This window comes from Haliotis rubra, unplaced genomic scaffold, assembly GCF_003918875.1.
Source record: "Haliotis rubra isolate DU_JTF1 unplaced genomic scaffold, ASM391887v1 Scf60, whole genome shotgun sequence".
Taxonomy (NCBI): Eukaryota; Metazoa; Mollusca; class Gastropoda; order Lepetellida; family Haliotidae; genus Haliotis; species Haliotis rubra.
In genome coordinates this window covers 1,540,366-1,557,289 of record NW_025767302.1, presented here as the reverse complement: position 1 = coordinate 1,557,289, position 16,924 = coordinate 1,540,366, and the positions used below count along the sequence as shown (strand labels likewise).

At 38.9% G+C, this 16,924-nt stretch overlaps 1 pseudogene; it reads left to right on the top strand.

The window, feature by feature from the left end:
• The window catches only part of LOC124255449, a 34,549-nt pseudogene that overhangs the window by 3,912 nt on the left and 13,713 nt on the right, over positions 1-16,924 (top strand).

Genomic DNA, 16,924 nt, shown 5'->3' with positions numbered 1-16,924 from the left:
GAGATATGAGACACTCTGGGTCATCTATACCATACTATTACCATCATTTGCCTTTTACGGCTAACGGAATCGGTTTCAGAGGACACTATAGATTGATTACTACCGGGCGTTGACGTTTTATATGTTATAAGTGTTTCATATGCGCAAAATATGAATGGTCTGTTTTCATTTACATTGTATCGATTTCTTATGGTTGAGCATATATATCTAACATATTAAGCTAAATAATTTTAACTTTGCTGGTTGAATTATCAAGGACATTTCGTGCTGTTCAAGCTTTAGATACGTGTTTGGGAATTTGATTATACCCTTAATAGAAATAAAAGGAACGATTACAGTCAAGCAGTTAACTGTCAGTGTTGCTGTGTACTGACCAGTGAAGATGCTTGACCTTTATAGTAATCGCCCTCCTATGTTTTGACTTTGAGTGATACCTTACTGGAAGAGTTGTACATTGCCTTGATGTAACTCGTGACTGACGATATGTCACGACGGTATTGTTATGTAATTATAACTTGTATGGAGATGCAACTGCGGCCGCCATACAACAGAGTCAGCGCGCAATGACTTTGATGGATGTGTCCATCTCTTGTCACTATAGTCTGCAATGTAGCTGTCAGAGAACGTGTCGATTCCATTTAGGTTCAGTTAATGATTATATCAGAGAACCTCACTTATGTATAGACAATAATAGAAGTGTAATGAGTGTATTTTACACAGGTAATATGTCTACATCCGAGTATGCCTGTATCAAGGCGAAAGGAAACAGTTCTAGACGATGGCTTTGCTCAGTTAAGGCTGTGATAGCACCCGTATTTATTCCTTTCCTATGTCTTAAAAGTAATCAGAGATAAACTATGATTAAATATATGTACAATAGTGAAAATATAATTGTCAGAAGACGTTAATCTACAACATACACTGTCGTATGAGGTTCGACGTCCATATTACATGTACATGACGTCATGTTCTTGAAGGGAATTAATTACTTAACATTGGTTTTCTCTGGCTTCTTGTACTAGTCAGGACTAATGACTGTTCCACAGTGCAGTGATACCACACCTCAGTGAAGTTAGAGTCACTAAACTGACCCCAAGATGGCCTGTCCTTGCTTACAGAGAGGGTAACAACAAGTACCGATTTTAACGTCTCTTGGTGTGAGGTGGTAGGGGGACAAACCACAAACCTTCAGCTCGTAGGGACGCTTCTTTGCCCGCTAGACCGCTTGACCACGGAGGCTGTCATTAATTGTACACACTTATTGTTTCATGTGTCAAAGTAAGATAATCGATATATCTAAACAGTCCCGCGTTTTGATTTTGCTAATCAAAATCGAACTTCCGGTTTCAATACGCAAGGTCTTAGTTCAGCAAGATCGGCAAGTATAGTTGGGGTTAAGCATCTCGAAAAAAATCAACGGCCTCAGAATAAACGACGCTTATTCGCTTATTAAATACAATGACATTCAATCAGATATAACTAATGTTTACAGACTTCCATCAGAGAGCCAGAACATTAGTTACAAATAGCAAGTGCATGGTTGTTAAACCTGTTGAAACAGACTGAACCCATTTACCGTCATGCATATGCTCCTGGGCCTAGATTTTCGAAGCTTTCTTAGCGCTAAGATAGTCGTAAGGGCCATACATTAACATTAACTTACGACTATCTTAGCGCTAAGAGAGCTTCGAAAATCTAGGCCCAGGCTTCCAAGCTCCATGCCGTTTCATCATAGGTTGTAAACGTCTTTGTGAAATGCAAAACCCCACCATCCATCTCAATGTGTGACCTGTTAGTAAAATGCAAAACCTATGCACTCAACTAAATGTGTGGACTGTTTGTTATTTGCAATACCTCCGCAGGGAATATTAATGTGTGGACTGTTAGTGATATGCAACACGTCCCGGCACAGTTCAAAGTGTTAACAGTAAGTGGTATAAAATACGCACCAACTCGTCTCAATGTGTAGACAATCACTGATTGGTCCCTAACCCCTCAGTAGTCCTTACCCAGTCCATAGGGACTATTAGTGATGTACATTGGTTCCCGTCAGTCACAGGGTTGGAAAAATGGTGGTATACAATGCTTCCCAACCAATCTCAAGGTGTGGACAATTATTGGGATTCAACACGTCCTCGTGCACCTCACGGTATGTCGAGTAACGGTAACCATATATCCCATCCTATCTCAAGGTGCGGACAATTATTGGGATTCAACACGTCCCCGTGCATCTGAAGATGTGCAGAACTAGTGGTATAAAATATATCCCAGCCCATCTGAAGGTGTTTACATTTGTGGTATAAAATATATCCCAGCCCATCTGAAGGTGTTTACATTTGGAGGTTTATATTACGTTCGAGTGCATCTCAAGGTGTGGACAATTGTTCGGATTCAATACGTCCCCGTGCACCTCAAGGTATGGCGAGAATGGTACACCATATATCCCATCCTATCTCAAGGTGTGGAGAATTATTGCAATGCAATGCGTCTCCGTGCATCTCAAGGCATGTAGAGTATTGAGTGTACGATACACCACCACCGATCTCAATGTGTGGACAATTAGTCGTATGCATGCGCAATACATCCCAACCCATCTCTATGTGTTGCCATTTGGTAAGTTACAACTATTTACAGAATAATCACACTTACCGGCCACACTTTACTACCTACATTAATTTATGTAAACTATGTAAAAAAACCCCAAAATAAGTCATATCATCTACATAAATTCAAGCAGTTATTAGGTATAATCAATTCAATCGACCATGTTTTCCGTTTGAAAGGTCGTAAAGGCCAAATATATAAATATCAGGTTATTTTGGACTTTTCTGACGTGCTCAATAATTGGTTCACAGTACACAGAATACAGTTACATCGTTAGCTGGAAGACTCCTGGATAAACACACTTGCAATCGAGAATTCACATGGACCTGTGTCAATTAATGAATAGCATTGTAAAGAACGATAAAGATAGCTACCCTTGAGCACTTTGCAAACAAGGGTGGAACAGCGCTGAGTCAAAGGTGTACATCTACGTATTCAATATAACGCCATTACACGAGTCTCTGGGAGCGGTACCGCTGTCAGTTATTGGTAATCGTTCGGTCAATGGCCCTACGTGGTATTCAAGATTACATGATGCGAGACGTTCACACAGAAGCACATTTCAGGTCCTACATTCATTATTGGGGATGACAGGTCGGAAATAGTGCGAATTAATCCATAAACTTCGTTTGTTAAGAGTGACTGAGTGAATGGGCTTTTACGTCTGAGTAAATAATGTTAATTAAAATGATTTTAATGTGGCATATACAATCTCTTGTCGTCTTAACACATTAGTGATTTATTGTACGCAGCGACCCGTGGCCATACAGCTATATGAAAGTAAGGTCTCTTTAGATTTGACCTCCCACTGGTCATCCAGCCAAAGCTATGCGTCTTTGACTGTAGCAATATCACAGCGTAATTAGCAGAAACTGCTTTGCACATCGAACCCGGACCGGCGAGCAAACGCTTTTACATCTCGACACATGCCTCCGACAACCGACTTGGTACGAGCTAAAATGCACTGCCTAGACATTATCGAGTGTATAATATTTTTCATTTCAGCGACAATTGAAAATGGCTATAATTCTACAAACATTTTACACTGATTCTCAATTATCACGGGACCAATTGGTGTATTGGTGTATTGCCGTACTTACAGTTTCAAACATATGTGGAAGCGTATTGGTGCAATAGTGGACGCGAGCATCCTACGTAGAAGATACTTTCATCTATGTAGATGGACCTTTTGTCTTCGAAGAAGATGCTTTACTTTTACGAAGATAACTCTTTACTTAAATGATATTTGCATCTGCGTAGATAAATCAAATACTTCACTTCCGTCTATTATATCAAAAACATTCTACTTAGGTATCATAGATTTTGGTAACCATATTTGTCCTCCGGTAATCGACAGTAGTCTCTATTATGTAACATCTGGATTTAATTAATTACGACCGATCTGTCTGACTTGTAACCTTTATGTCTATATTTCGGTACTATCTGAACATTAAATAAACTAACTCTTTAATTAAATGTGTTGACGTTATATTAAATGAATGTATTTAAGTTCACATAATTAAGATAATTTGACAATTAGAAATGAATTGTGTAAATTGTAAACTACAGAACATGCCAAATGAAAATAAACGACCATTTTGAAATAATGTTTAAATCCTCCGCGCTCAGCAATATACCAGTTATGTGACGGCGAGCTGTAAATAATAGGTGTGGACCAGTGATTGTTATCATGAGCTTAGATGGGATACAATAATATGCCGCGGTCAGCCTGCCAAGCAACCCATTGCCGGTAGGTGCCTTTCGACAAGCATAGGTTGCTGAAGAACAATTCACAGCCGGATCTTCACAGGTCATTGCGGTTGTCTGTCACCACAAGTCGATGTCATGCTCTAAAAAGTAATAATTTTTCATTTAATACAACTGGAGATGGTCTTTAGTTAGAACATTGTGTAGTGTATTGACGAAACACATTATAACTGGTTTATTGCCCGCCCAGCGTCTTTTGTGTCCTTGGTTGGTCAATAAACGACTTCCGGTTCGTTAGATGCACGCCGGAGTATCGCCATGACAACAAGATGACATCGATCTTAACGTGATAGGAAAACTATCAATTGAACGAGCGTATGTAGTTGTGATTTATTGTAATAGTGTAGCAGAGGGTTCTCAAGGGAATGACTATCCTACTCAGTAGCAATTATCATTGATTTTGTTCTCCATTTCATAATTGCGAGACAATGGGATTGCGTGACGCGACGGGTTGCGGAGCACGATGTGAACACACATAATTCAGTGTGAGCTTGGTGCTTGTTTGATAATCATACACTTCACACACAGACAGATGTAGTGAGAAAACTAGTGACGCATGTGTGAATGACTATTACATTTTGTAGTAACATGATTGAAATATAACGCAAGGCGAAATTCCATCATCATTATGAAATTCTCACAAATTCGGTTCGGGGTAAGTAAATAACAGTAATGATTACAACGGCTTATAATATGTTATCATAGTGTGAGTGAGTATGCCGCTTTCAGCAATAAGCTTGGCTTCACATATCCTATGATAAAGCATCCGGCTTGGTTTACTCAAAGCCCAGTAAGAACGATTGTCCCAGTCACTATAACCTCAAGACAATGGTCCCTGGCTTACAATGTCCTTCCATAGACACTGATTCCTGATAGATATGGATCATGGCGGATATTGCGTTCTTTTACGACAGACCCAGGCATCGATATGCGGGCGATATAATATTCTGATGTTATTGCGGTAATGAGGGTAGCCCGTGTATATCCGGCATCTATAAAGTAAGTGCAATTAGTTTCACAAATGAGAATTATGATTTCTAGATATGCGTAAACATCATATGCCCCTCTTTAGTTTCAATAACGTGGGAACGTAATGGTTAAACGCGAGGGTAAAAGGTCCCAAAATAGTTACAATTGAAAGAAATGGAAAGCTAAATTCTATGTTCTTCTTCTTCGTTGTCATTTGGGGGCGGTGGGGTATCCTAGTGGTTAAAGCGTTCGCTCGTCACTCCAAAGATCCGGGTTCGATTGAGTGGACATGGGTACAATGTATGAAGCCCATTTCTGGTGTCCCCGCCGTGATATTGCTGGACTATTGGTAAAAGCGGCGTAAAACTAAACTCACTCACTCACTCGTCGTCGTGTCCCCCTTCTACCACCTTCGGTATGAAAAAACGAAACCGAAACCAAAGACCCTCTAAATGTTGACCTCTCACAATTTTGACAACTCAGCATTGCAGTATGCATGTGACCTATGTTGTTCGTGGCATAGTCAGAACACGACACAACCTTAAATAATTTACTATATTAAGAACCAGCTCCTTAGATTGTTGCTAATTAATTATATCGGCACACTGGTATTGCCATTCGCTGAAATTTTGATGAGTTAGTTAATCAGTTTCGATTTAGATGAGCAGTGATGTTTAAGAACGAGGGAGCAATATAGGTTGATAAGGCTGGGTGTCTAAGTATATATATGTAATTCATGAGTAAACACATACATATTTTACTCATTGTACAATCGGGTTCTCTAGTATGCTTGTATATTAGATAAATTTCTACCCTTACGTACATGCGGACTAAGTCTTATAAGGCTGAGTGGCCAAGCACCTCGCCAAGAATCTAACAGTATGTATCCCTGTTCTCTCGGTATATGTTTACAGTATGCCCGTGTAGTAAAATTGAGACTTGCATCGGGTGACTCATCCTGGTCAGAAAAGGGACACAACTCTATACAGTAAACATCGGTGCCGAAGCCCACTGGACCCCATAATGCCCATCCTTTTTCTCAAAACGGGGACATGCATGTATGAAATGAGTCTGTTAGAAAACCGAGGGTATCAGTCAAAAAGCTCTTGTAGCACAGCATTAAATGTTGAGAAGTCAATTCTGAAGCATTGACCACGTCAGTAATATCACATCGTGACGTAGCATAACGTGGCCATCCCTCAGGGTGATATAAACATTATATCCAACCCTTAAACCATTATCATGACGCCGATCTATTCTTGTAGGTGATTCTGAGCAAGGATTCAATGTCCATTCTGAACGTGCATTTACAAAAGAAAATACATGATTCAGAGGAATAGCTGGAATCTGCTCATTTCGTTGATTCCAGTTACATTCTTATTACATCTTCTGAGAGCGTGTTTCAATAATGATGGTGCCGGCCGGATGGATCAGATGGAGTTGAAGGCCATCATGACATTAAGGTTATGTATTATGTTCGACAGACTCTACATGGACACTAATTGCCATCATGAAGAACCTTGGGTACACAAAGTATCCTTAAATGATTAATGTTGACAGCGTAATTTACAATCAATCTTTATTTTCTTTCTAGTGGAGGCCATAGGCCCAGGCTACACTTAAGGATTTCAGAGCGGTACATATGTGCATATATAGTTCAGAAGACAATAAGTTAATTTACAAAGTATACAAAAGGAAATATGATATTATTGGCATAGAAGTGAATCTCTAAGTTTCATTGCATTGTGTATATAAATAGCTAGGTTTTTTACAATATATGGATTGCCAGTTGACATGAGCATATTGAACTTATGAATAGTGGGATTCGAATAAAAGTTATGTGGTAAATACAAACATCTCAGTTTTTGATAACATTTACATACCAAAATAGAATGAAATTCATTTTCAATAAAGTTATCTTTACATACAAAACATAATCTATTTTGATTAATATATCGAACGGTTTCAATTTGGAGGCGGTGTGAAGAACATCTAGCAAGGGCCGATCGGAATTTTGAAATTGATAAATCCTTTATGTAAAATTCAACATTAAATGAGATTTTAAAACAAGAATAAAGTAAAAATTTAGGACTATTTACGAGCGATGTGTGCCATTCTTGTTCATAACTTGCTCTTAGTCTAAAAACAAATTCTGATATGAATTTATCAACATTACATCAATTTTGCTGCTGTTCCCACATAAAGCAAAATCCAAAAGAGTAAAGAATATTCTTAAGTTTTGATGCCCAGTTTGTATGACCATTTACAGATCTAAAACTAACATGTTATAACATTTCTTTACAATTCTGGGCGTAATTGTACACAAGTAAGTAAAAGCCAGGGATTTCTGTATATTACATATTTAGGTCAGGCTGCCACCATATATTCTTCAAACCGTTACCGGAACCTGATTGATAGCCTTGTGTCAGACTGCATGTTCAGTCAGACAGTTCCAAAGTCACTGTAATCTGGAGATTCTTCTTCTTGTATGGGTCTGGCTCCTAGTATGGTGATCTACCTTCAGTTGTTGGCGATCTATAGCCCATTTTTACATTGTATTGTCTTCTTTAATTGGAATATTTTAGTTTTGTTGGCCAGTTTTATATTCTTATCTGTGATCATCTAGTATTTTTACTGTCCTTCATCGGCAGGTGTTTTATAATATACATATATTTCATTTCAATATCAAATGTTCTCGTCACGATATGGCTGAAATATTGCCGATGTGACGTTAAATAATAACCCACTCACTCACTCTTGTATGGGTCTGTAATTTTCGGACAAATGTACACTGGTCAAGACACATTTTGTTCCTGTTATTCGAAGCATGCTATCCACTCATATGATTTTTTCACAGCTATTTCCCCAATACGCAAATTGAATCTACCGTATTTCCTCCAATAAGCGCCCGGGCACATATTTTTTCAACGGACTTCAGACATAGCACTTCTTAGAGGCCCGGCGCTTATTGGAGACCCGGAGCTTATTGCGCTTAGTGGGTGTACCGTAATTAAATGTTAGTGAGCGTTACGTCAACATTCCTTAATAAATCTATTTCTGGATGAAGGGAGAATACATTTATAAAGAACGTACCCGGGCTTATCAGAGGTCCGGCGCTTTACTGGTGGCGCTTATTAGAGGAAATACGGTATTCCTGAGGAAACTGGTTATTATTTTGAACTGACATTCTATATTTATGTATTGGATGCGTAGTTTCAGAAAGACCATTAATGTCAAAACAAATCCCAGTCCCATCTGATCTGTGGACGCGGGGACGGAGGATGCCCCATGTCGTCGTCAGTAACTATGATATCTCAAATGCTCCCATATCTATATAATGTAAAATAAATCAGTATATCATGCATGTGATATTTGACAAAGCTCTCGTAGCGCAACGACTATCGTAAGGCATTGTTACAGTATAGGAGGTAGGAATGCTACGATGAAAGTTACGAGATCACAGGCTTACGAGAGTTTTCTAAAAGTGTTCGAAACGTTACGACCTGTCGTAACTCTATAGTTTATCATAGGCTTACGAATGTCGTAGCGCTACGAACGTTTTGCGGATCGGGACCAAGTACAGTAGATAAACTCACCATGATATATTTGCTTGAATGTCACTAAAAGTTGTGTATACCTTCGTCACTCGCTCCGAGCAATTTCTTGGATTCGAACCAATAGCAGCAGATTGTAGCTAGCTGGCCACCTGTGTTTCTCCTCAGTTGTGTCCTGGGCAAACGAGCGCTTCTACTGTAGGAACTATTTATGCTTATTGTTTAAGACAATGCTGTATATGCCACACATGTGTCATTCAGTGTGATTAATACGTACGGCAGTTCGATAGTGGTACTAAACTATTGCATGTCAAGGAGTATCTAGCGACATACCGATGAAGACATCCTAAAGAAACATGTTTGGAAGGGAAAAAAGAGAGGTCTTCATTATTTCCGATGAAATCTTATATCACCATGTGTTGGTTTGTTGCTTTTGTTCGCTGGATAAATAGACTGTTGTAGCCCTTGAAAACAAATGTCAGTCAAGACATACCATACTGAGGTGAGGAGGAAAGCTAACAAGCCGTAGGAAATGAAAATGTTGTAATATTGATTTTAGAAATCGTTGCAGGCAAACTGGAAGGATATTAAATATTGACAATGAAATATTGATTTTTATCCAAACAGTGTGGAACAAGTACCCTAGTAACACTGTCTCGAATCAAGAACATTTGAAATATGTCTTACATGAAATTAGCAAAGCCGTGTCTTTTATGTAAAGATTAATAACCCCCAAACCAGTAAATCGCTAACAGTGCCAGTTTGTTTGTCAGCGCTATTTTAAATACCACAAACGTGAATTCAGCTTTTGTTTCAGTGCCGCGTGTCTTGTTTGTTGTTGGTGCATCGTATTGCATTTAGTTGTATTAATGAGTCAGTGTAAATATACATTATCCCTATATATTTCCTCATTAGGATTAGGAGAAGGTATTAAATCAGTGTTCTGATGAGTTGCCTGAGTCCGTTGTTCACAGGAATTCGCTGTTCGCTGAGTACTGGGGGTACATGTTTCCATGTACACTTGCCCTACATATGGAAAGGCAAGGTTCTCAACAAGAAGACGATTTCCTCTTGGGTCCTTGTCTTAATTGAACATTTGTGTATATGTTTACATGGATACGTGATCCTGATAGGTACGCTCTGTGTCGCCATTAGTACGCCCTCTGTGTTGGTATCAAGTCCGCTTATGTACGCTCTCCTCATAGGTGAATGGGTACGCCCTTAACATGTATATGTAGTTTGCATGAATACGCCGTCCATTTTGGATCGCAGCCCATTTGGGTACTGTCTACATATTGGTATTTGGTCCATAATGGCACGGTCACATTGTCGGTATGTGGTCCACAGAGGTACGGTTACCATACTGGTATATGATCCACATTGGTACGATCACCATACTGGTATATGATCCACATTGGTACGATCACCATACTGGTATTTGGTCCACATTGGTACGGTCATCATTTCGGTATGTGGTCAGTATACAGTCACCATATGTGGTCACATAGCCCAAAAATCGCTTTGGAACGGAGTCCACGTGCATTCTTTGTCCACTCGGACGCAATGTCCACCTGTGTATGCTAACGCGGTGACACGTGGCCCTGCGTCCAGAGCTCAGGTCACACGGATCGATTCCCAGATAGGTAGAACGTGTGCATCAGATTCGTGCTGTCATATGGTCCCGTGCAAATCAGGTGAACTGAAGCAACATTGATTGAGGAGGATAAATACATGAAGATGAGTGACTACGTTCGACCGTTTAATTCACTAAAGAGCACCCCCACCCCCAACAAACAAAAACAACAACAACCAAACAAAACAACAAAACCTTTACAAGTATGTCTCTGTGATTTGTGAATGGGTACCCAGTGAGATGAGATGGAAATGTAACCTGTGAGCCTCGAAGGCTCCTTGGGCACTCTTCTCCCGGGGGAGCCGATGATGGGAATCGAGTGCCAACTGATTCATTGACAGAGGTATAATGTGTGAGAATAAATATATCGAAAAGTTCATGCCCCCTCCTGTGCATGGCCAATTCAATTCATGTTTAGGCAATATATATTGCTCCATCACTCCCCTTTCAGATAGGTCCATTTATAGGAACGTAGACTCGGCGATATCGGATAGTGAATTGTGACGCTGCAATGCTCATAATGTTCATGGCTGGATTGTCTGGTCAGACTTGATTATTTAGAGACCCCCGGTTTATAACTGGATTATTGCTGAGTGCGACGTTAAACAACAAACAAACGAAAGCAGTCGAAGAACCCACCAGTACCATCCTACCATTAAAATGCCAGAACGAACACCCGGTGTTCGCCAAATTTGTTTAATATCCTGTTGCAGTGCTGCGCCACTGGGCAGTGATGTGGCAATGTATTGGAGTTTTTAAACATACACTTTATTAATAGATAATAGCTGTGTTCATTATTTATTAATGTTCATCAATATAACCAACTTTTTAACTGGAACTGATCGATAGGTACACATACACACATATACGACTAGTACGTGTCTTACGGAATCCATAACGTGCGTCACTGGGAAAGCTCATAGCTTCGTTTGCATTCACATTTTTGTTCACATTCAATGGAGACATGAATTATATATTTCATTTTGTTACTATATGACCAGTACTTCTATGTTTTGTGTGTTATATTATATTCCAACGTTGGATTTATCAAGTCAAAGATATTAATTGCACGTAAGGGTTCCAAATACAAAGGCGTCTGTTAGTATAGACAAATATCATTGTGGTTGAAGAAGGATCTTAAAATTTCCCCGCACGTCGTACCTTGAATTGATAGAGTGGAACGCCATTCTTGGTAGAACATATTTATAAATTGTTCACGAAGTAGTTGCAAAAAGATTTAACGTGTTTGGTTTAACCATACAAAGCTGTAGGAAAAATGAGATTTCCTATAGGTTATGCACATGGTACTTTGCCAATGTCACCTAAACTTACAAGTATGTTATAGGGGTTTCGGGTGCAGTCCAGTGATTAAAGCATACGCTCGTCACGCCGAAGGCCCGGGTTCGATTCCCCACATGGCTACTACGTGTGAAGCCCACTCCTGGTGTTCCACGCCGTGATATTGCTGGAATATTGCTTAAAGCGGAATAAAACCCAACTCACTAACTCACTATAGGGATTATAAATATTAATATATATAGGGACAGGAAATACATATATTTACATGGTAAAGGAAGTAGCTTTTCGAAAGAAACGTAACGTTGAATTCCCCATACTCGTGATCCTGGTTGCATTTGGGCATCAAATTATCAAAAAGATATATTCGATGTAACAGCACCCCTTTACATATGCTCATGGTAGAGTCACAATTGTACAATCGACTCTGCTTTTTGCAGAGATTTCTTATAGATGTGGAAAGGGTTTTGTTGCTTCTATTTCTGCGAGATGGACATTGCATTAATTAAGACCTTCTTTGTACAGGGTGTTACATCCTACACACTTTTCTTGATGTTCATCGTACGGGTGAACATTACACCAAGACATCTATAAAGACTCACAACATTAACGCTTTTGCCATAGGAAAGCCATCTTTCATGCAATGCCACCTGGCCCCCTCTTTTGAAGATAACAGTATTTGTTTTATCGTAATTAATACTTTATCGTAATTCAGTTCTTTGGTGTAACATTCTAAAATGTTTAGTTTTTTTTTTTTGTAATCCAACAAACGAATATGATACTACATCGGCAAAAGAAAGCATAAACATTTCCGTTATATATGCAAACATTTGATTACCATATTTACCGTTAGTCATAATTTCATACATACAGTGCACTTGATGAGAACAATAAAATTCTCAGTATACATCCTTGTCGTAAACGAACAGGGCAGTCAAATAAGTCGTATACATCATCACCACACCGTACAGTGCAAAAGTTTGTAACGACCAGTGGAGTAAAATGGTGTGTTTTTAATCAACAAAGACTACATATACGGAAGATCTAAGACGTGATAGACATTTTTGGATTACTTCCATAGTTTACAACGATCAATAGAGTCAATGTGTTTTTTTTAAGAATCTACAAAGGCTATGTACACTCTATATTTACTACGTGAAAGACATTTTTGGATTACTGTCATAGTTTAAGACAATCAATAGAGTCAATGGGTTTTTTTAAATCACAAAGACTACATACACTATACATATATACTACGTGAAAGACATGTTTTGATTATTGCTATGGTTTATAACGATCAATGGAGGCAAATGGTTTTGTAAAACATACACACTATATTTACTACGTGATAAACCTTTTTTTTTGCATATAAAGTGAATATATTATCTGACGTCGAGTATTTTATTTCTGAAACCAGCTTGAGTTTCGAGAATATTGTCTCGCACATAAGCCCAATTTGTAATTCTGAAATCAATTACTGAAGCAAAAATCGTCCCAATAATACTCATTAAATGTTCCCATATAGTTTTTACAACGCCTGTCTTATGTATTGGAATGTTATTACCGAACAATAACCGTAACTTGGGAATATACCACCGTCAAACATCTTTTTTAAACAGTAATGAAGAAACGACATCATCTTTGGAAATTTGATCATTTCAGCCACAATATGGCCAGGGACAGCAGATTCTCAACATTTTAGGTGCATTATGACGTCAAGAATTTCATCTTGTGTTATGAATGTTTCTAGAATATGCTTGTCAGGATCAGTATAACATGTGAGGGAAACACTTAGAATATCGTCGGACACATCACTGTTAGTGTTTAAAACGCTATCATTTGAAAACAGGTCCTTACATAAATAAGTAACTCTTCCTATGAAATACTACCTTATATACTTTGACAGCTTTTTAAAAGAACGTATCTGTTTCGAAAACCGGGAGAATGAACAGTATCAATGCGAGTTTTCAGCCTAAGTCAGTCCGTTTACATCTAACTGTCCTAACTGCTTTGAGAACGTCGGGTCCAGCAACCTTTTCATTCGTCATTTAGTGGTGCTTTAGTATGATAATTATGCATAATCGTGGTTCTTTTCTTCCTGTAATCGGCAGAGTCTAACATGGCATGGACGAAATCACCTACAGCTCCATCCATGTTAAACTCCAGTTTACTCAGAAGTTGCTGATTAAAAGATACCATCCTTTCATTCAGGCTTTTCAAAAACGTTTCACAGAGGATTCATTCCAAACGATGTTTTCTTTGAAACTACTAGATGTCGGCATATTGTTTTGGTTGTTCATGGTTCAGAATTTAAGAACAAATTCCAGTGATAAATGATCGGACTCTCCACGTTCTCTAATGTTTAACATGTCAATGTATCGAAAACTATCTGGCGAACGAATAAAGTCATCATTCACACTGCAACCCTAGTTGCCACAGATGGTATGTGCCTCCTCTATGCCATCATATGTCCCTCCGTTAACAATAAACAGCTGATGAATAACACACGTCTGACAATATCTGCCCAAATCTGTTTATCACACTGTTAAGGGACTTACGATCATCAATAGGCATGTCTTCCTCTTAACTAAAAGGAATGCTGTGTTTACCAAGAGCATCGTCCAACTTGACAAGCTGGTTGTTTTGTTCACTTGTATATGCATTCATATCACCACACATAACTGTGTAACAATCAAACGTTTTCTGTAAGGTTTTCTATTAAGAACTGGTCAAACAGTTCAATGTTACATTTAGTGTTACTGTTGTTATACGTGAGTACACAATGCCAGTTAGAAAGTGGTTAAATGTAATACAAGTTATATTTGTTAATACACTTGCTAAACAAAGTATAGATTCCAGTCAGGAAACCTATGGCGAGCACACAAAGTCAGCGTTCTAACCACTCAGCCACCATGCCTTACAGAAGTACTGGAATCTGTAATTTACTGAGAAAATGTAATCCCAAACATAACATATGTTACATATGGTGAACCAGTCGGCGGGATATAAGTACATATCAAATTTAAACTTCGGTGAACATAGAACAACCTTTTGGTTATTTTATAGGAAATGATCAATGTCTGACATTATTAATCCGCAAAACTAACTAATTAAATAATGGATACATATGCAGACGTCACATGAGATTCGACCACACTATCATAATTTAATAGCGGTGCTGTAGAATTCATCATAACCATCTATGCCTATCATATCATATAGAAATGTTTCTACAACACATAGCTCATTCATTATTGTACTCTCACTTCTTTGAACACATTATATAAATGTACCATTCGATTGATTCCTTTTTTATTTTCATAGGTTCCTGTATCCACGCAGTCTTCCTCGGGCGGGTTGTTCGTTGATCCAGAATTCCCTCCAAGCTTAAAATCTGTCTTCCGAAAAAAGAAAATAGAAAAAAAGATAACCTGGAAACGTCCCTCGGTACGTCATTAGTACCTCATCTTCATTCAAATATTGTTTACTTGATCCAATACGACATTTCACATATGCAGAATTATTGATAGCATGGCCTTTAACACGACTGCCAGAGTTGTAAAATTGGATTAAGATGAAAAAAATATACATGAAATGTATTTTGACATCGAAGATAGATTCATGCGGTTTAAATATCACATTCACGGTTATTTCCAGGAACTTTCTAGAAAGCCCTCTTTGATAGCTGATGGCACAAGTCGACATGACATGAAGCAGGGCGACCTGAACGACTGCTGGTTCCTCTCTACTCTGTCTGCCATTGCAGAGAAGCCACAGCTTATGGCCAAGGTGAGTGCTGATTATTTCAGCTTCTTCGTCAGAATCCACAGCTAATGGCCAATGTAAGTGCACCAAGCAACATCTTCAGGAGAATGCATATTTCATGGTCAATGCACATGTCGCCAAGGTGCACACAAGTTTTCATGATAAACCACAGCTCATGGTATGCTGAGGTAACTACAAACGAAATGTTTTGTCCAAGACATTAACACTATTTCTATTTCCTAAACGTATTTCTTTACTAAAATGCAAGATTATCTCTATGTTTCTACAGCCGCTTCTACAGTCGTAATTCCAAATGATCTAAGTCTGGATTTTTCGGTTCATGGATCACTGGTGTCATCACTGTTTTGTTGTGATCCATTTCTCAGCTACTTTTTCCTGTACGCAAAACGTGTTTTTTTCTGAGGATAGTGAAGACTGTGTCTTCATTTGCACTGACGTTCTATGCTTAAATGCAAGTGTTGCACTGAAGAACATCTTCAGGGTAAACCACAGCTCTCAGATTAGTATTCGCACATAGCAACAACTTCGGGTTAATCCATATCTCAGGGTCATTACAAGTGTCCCACATGGCAACATATTCAGGAGAAATCACAGCTCATGGCTACGATAAGTGTCGCAATATTCAGCATTTTTAGGAAAGAACAAGCTCATGTCCAAGATTAATGTCACACATTGCAACATCTCCAACAGCCTAGGACCAAGGTAAGTTCCGCACATAGCAACGTCGCCAGGGACAGCATAACTTCGAGCCAAGGTAACATCACAATATGTTCAGGAATCCATGACCAAGGTTAGCGTTCCTCCCCTTCCAGGAAGTCCAACAATCACAACAGTTAAAGGATTTGACATAAACACCAGCAAAGAAGACATGGAGGCCTGAAATGTTATGCTGCTTTATTCTGTGATACTGAGCATGTCAGTATGGTGGACTATCTTCCAGAAGCACAGACAATAAGCGGAGCATGTCATAGCATGCCCTTGTAGGCAATGAAGACAGAGCATGTTCTCTTCTATCCGGACAAGGCGACACTCCTCAAATCAGCCAACGTCACGTTTACAGTCCACGTTTGACGTCTTTAAGCCCCTTCATCACCCTCGTTGTCATCATTAAATGCTACTTTCAGACTTCAACCTATTCCTACACACAAAAAAGAACTGTAGCTGAAACCCATTTCAAGCCAAACAATTAACGTCATGGTAGTTGCGAAGAACTTGTAGGAGCCTTGAGAAGGATTCTTAATAATGGAATCAAGTTACTACAACACCTTTGGCAAATGATCTATCATTGGGGGACCAACAATTGGCTTCACACATT